Raw genomic sequence first — 5,000 nt, forward strand, 5'->3', positions numbered from 1 at the left:
GACCCACCACACACACACACACTCAAACAAACATATTATCTTTCACCCACATAGACACATTCTCTGTAACAGACACCGGATACAAAGACTTGCAAGTCTTCTGTGTTGACACATATCGCGTGTCTTCAACATTTAAAATCTAGGGTGGACAATACCTCCCCTGTATAAAATCAAGTTGGGGAAGCGTGTAAGCCAGGTTTGGCGAATTATTTATGAAATCTGATGGAAGATAGAGCTTTGTATTTAAAATACCCCAGACAGCTTATATACCATCACAAGGTTATATTAAGGTTTTAGAGATTTTGCTCAGTCAGATCTTTAAACACAGACGATGCACTCACACACTCACACGAACGCACACTCATACACACATATGAACATACTCTAGCGGCCATAATATAATGGTCAATAAGAACAAGTTAATTGAAGTATTTGTTCTAGAAGATTAACAAACGTTGAGACTAGATATTTTACGCATATTTAGATGTCTAATATCTATCTTTCATGAAAATGTCAAGTGAATGGAATAAATATTTCGTAAGTTATGAGTAAATAAACAAATAATCTTTGAAACTGCAATGGCCAAAAGTTGAGGGTCACTTAGTAAAACAATGAAAAGCGGAACAAGAACGAAAGAGAAACCCTAACTTTTAATATTTTGTGGACATAGCTTTACTATCAATGGCCTCCTGACATTTGGTACCAGAGGACTGAATTAATTTCTTGCAAAATGATGTAGTAATATTGTTGTATTCGGTTTTCAATAATTCCCAGAGTTCATCTTGACTCTGGATTTCTCGTTCGTGCCCATCTCCAGTAATCTTCCAAACGTTTTCTACAGGATTGAGATTGAGACTTTGAGGGGGACAGTCCATCAGAACAGCCCTTTCATTACTCAAAAATACTTTGACGCTCTTCGCATTGTGACTGGAAGCGTTGTCCTGCACGAAGATAGGAGGATGAACTGACGAGGATTGGAAATGAGGAAAGGTATGCTGTCTCAGATTCTGCTTGTAGATTTTAGGAAGTGGCAGTCTCTTGTAGGCGAATAGATGGACCAGAACCAGTAGCAGAGATCATTCACCATGGCATATTTCTCTGTCTTCTTCACAGTTGCACGAGATAACCTTTCGCCACTTCTTCGTCGAACGTACATCCCGCCATCGGAACCAAACACACTCAGCTTCGATTCATCACTAAAATAAACCTGCGATTACTGTTCTTCTGTCCAAACGAAATGTTTGTGAGCAAAATGAAGACAGGTTCTTTGATTCTTCTTGGAGATCAGAGCTTTCTTTACCGGTGCCCAAGCAAGCAACTCAGAACCTCGTAACCTCCGAGAATATATTTTGCACAATACCTTGACATCGAAAGTGGTGATAAACTCGTGGAATATCTCAGCAGCACTCATAAACCTATCTTTCTGTGACATTCTAACCACAATGCGATCCTGTCTTGGTGAAGTTTTGAGAGCTCTATCGGCTTTGGGTTTAGCATCTGTCGATCGTCATCACTTAAAACGAGCTCCATTTCGTTGCACAACACTTCTAGACCTCCTTACAGTAGTTGCCTACTTTGTGAAGCCACGCAATACATTGTTTTTCATTACATGACACCGGTCGTCTCTTACAAGCCGTCATGTTGACAGTTGAATGCTCCCAGTAACTGCTAACCCATTAACACTCTTCTAAACAACAAATACCTCAGTTAATAGCTCATTTATCTAAATGACGCTCAACGTTTGGCCTCTGCAATTTGGAAAATTGCTTGTTTATTTCCTCATAACTTACGAACTATTTACTCCATTCATTTAAATTTTTCACTCGAGATAGATATTAGTTATATCAAAATATGGATAACATATCTAGTCTCAACGTGTTGTTACTGTTCTGTAATAAATAATTCGATACACCTGTTTTTTACCACTATATTATGGCAGCTACTCTATATAATTTTTCACTGCGAATATAACTTAAAATATTTTTGGTGTTTTAAAACATTCATTGTTTGTTTCGCGATACTTAGTGTGTGGTCGTATATAGGCGCAGGCGTGGCTGTATGACAAGAAGCTTGTTTCGCCACTGCATGGTTCCGGGTCCAGTCCCACTACATGGCACCTTGGACAAGAGTCTTCAGTTATAGCCTCGAGCCGACCGAAGCCCTGTGTGCTGAATTGGAACACGAACTAAGGAAATCCTTCGTATGTATGTATATATATATATATATTCTATATGGGGGGGGGGTTAAAAAAATAAATATTATTGGAAAAGTCACAAAAGTATATTTTAGTGAATGTTTAATAAAATATAACCGGTTTCGATGTATCTATCTTATCAAATATTAAGTAAGAACTTGGGGGTGATTCAGAGAGGAAAAACACTGTTGGTGGGGTTTAACAGTTTGTAACCATATTTTAGTTCTTATGGAAATTTTGCTCCTATAAATATTTTGTCAATATAAGTTTAGGGATGGGGTTCAAGAACCCAAGTTTCAAGGAGTGTTTCGAATCATGGTTTAGACAGCTGTATGTGTTTGTGTGTGTGGGGGTATGTGTTTTTGAAATCATTTTTCTATTGAGAGAAATGTTTGAATGGTTTTGGAGGATCTTATTCAGAGAATTACAGTAGAATTATTTGCCATTTGTTTTGCTGTGGGTGTGTGCATTTGCGTGTCTATTTATGAGTTGTTGGGATATATTGTCACGGTATTTTACTTTTTATCATTTTTTCTATTGAGGGGAAGAGCTCAGTAGTTCTGACTAGTAGTGTGTGTGTGTGGTGGGGGGGTGTCTGTGTGTGTATGCATGTGTGTGTCTATGTGTATGCGTTTCTTTCTATTGTTTGTAAATTTATTTTGTATATTGTGACGGGTCGGGTGTATATATAAGCGTGTGTGTTCGATGTTTTGGGGGAATGCTTTGCTTGTGTTATGACTATGTGTATATGTATGTGTGACAAGTCCTTAATGTATTCCCTCACTCAAATCTCAACAGGTGCAATGCATATTTGGAAGCGACGAGGCAGAAAGGGCTCCTCGTTTATGGGATTACATATTTAAAAAAATGCATTCGTATACACAAGGAATGGTGTAACGATTTACAGTGAGTGTACTATTGGTTTCAAATGTTGGGCCAAGGCCATCAAGTTAGGTTGGTGGGATGTTAAGACGATTACGTCGAATCCCATGCTCAGTTGGTACTTATTTTATCGACACAAAAAGCGATGAAACGCAAAGAAGACCACGGCGGAATTTGAACTCAAAACGTGAAATCTGGCATATTAAAGATTCTTCAGCTTGCCGACTTAAAGCCGAAACAACAACAATCGCTTTGTTGGAATTCAATTCAGGGTAAAACATGACACAACACCTGAAATGTGTGGGAATGGTACTAGTGCTCAAATGCTACATCTATATTTCGACCACGAAGGCATGGAAGTATGGGAAAAACTTATGAAACAAAAAAGCTACTAAGCATAAAAATGTGCATATATATATATATATATATATATATATATATATATATACATATATATGTATGTATATATATATATATATATATATATATGTATGTATATATGTATGCACGTATGTATGCACATCATATGTTTACATGTTAATGTATATGAATAACCATGTACGAATAAATGTGCTTGCGTGTATATATATATATATATATATATATATATATATATATATATATTTGATCTATATAGGTAACTATTATTAAGCGTGGTGTTTCACTTCTTGCCTGATATACCTTGCAGCAATATAACTCCTATTACAAATCACCTATTTTAAAGTAAACCTAACTGCCCGAATATTATAGAATATCCACATTACTAACCACTAATCTATATGTCTTTGAATTATATACAGAAATAAATTTCAGAAACTTGTAAAATATCATTAATCATCTGGTATTTTGTAACTTATTTCAACTTATTTCAAATCTATTCTTTGAATTTATGCATAACTTTAATATTTGCTTTTATAAAAACACATTTTCAAATGTTTTTTTTCCAAAGCACTGCATAGAAAATAGGCATTTTATTAGAACATTATATTGCAGAATATATTGTAGTCAGTTGTCAGTCTAGCTGTGTTATGCGAAAGTTTACTCATTTTCAATTTTATTTTGTTAATATATTATGTTCATATTTAAGAAAACTAGATATATTTTGTAAAAAAAAAATAATTTAAATTAGCATATTTTAATTTCGTTCTTGCATTTTGCAGCAACAAAAAATGTCCATAATATATAATATATCCTGATTATGATGCACATAATTGTATGACAAAAAATAATAACATAATAACCTTGTATTATTGAAATATATGCATAGCCCACTAAACTAATACTGTCTGCTATGTATCAGATATAGGGCGGTGATGAAGAATTAACATAAAAACAAAAAATAGCTCGGGAATCCCACTGATGAATATAAGAGATTTCTTTTTTTTTGGTTTGTGGAAAGAAGACTTCTGTCTTGTCCTCTTATAAGACACAAGAGATAGTATACCACCATCACAGACATATTTTTGCTCCAATATTTGCCATGTATTTTCTTAGGATATTTCCTTTCTATTCTATTCACTGCTAGTGCTCTAGATTGGCGTCGTTGTATTACCAGTTCCGAGGCTATTTTAAAGACTGCTTTGTTCAGTAAAAGAAATGTCCATATTTCTGAACGGAATCGATAAAAATGCAAATACCTTTAAATAGCGTAAACGTAAACGACGAGAGACGCGTATTAATATTTATCTTACTACCTGGTTTCTAGAAAGAATAATGTAACTTATTCACAAGATATTCATATTTTCCTGTTTATTGCTTCCAACATATTCTTTTTCCAGAAATCTTGTAAATACTACCCGGGGATTTTCCTTATCAGTAAATAATAAATCCATCAGTACTTGATTTTTCGTAAACGATGCCTTTCATAGATATTGACCAGTTAGGCACTTATTTCCTATTAGTTTTGAGTAAGATATTACTGATA

The sequence above is a fragment of the Octopus sinensis genome, linkage group LG8, assembly GCF_006345805.1.
Source record: "Octopus sinensis linkage group LG8, ASM634580v1, whole genome shotgun sequence".
Lineage (NCBI taxonomy): Eukaryota > Metazoa > Mollusca > Cephalopoda > Octopoda > Octopodidae > Octopus > Octopus sinensis.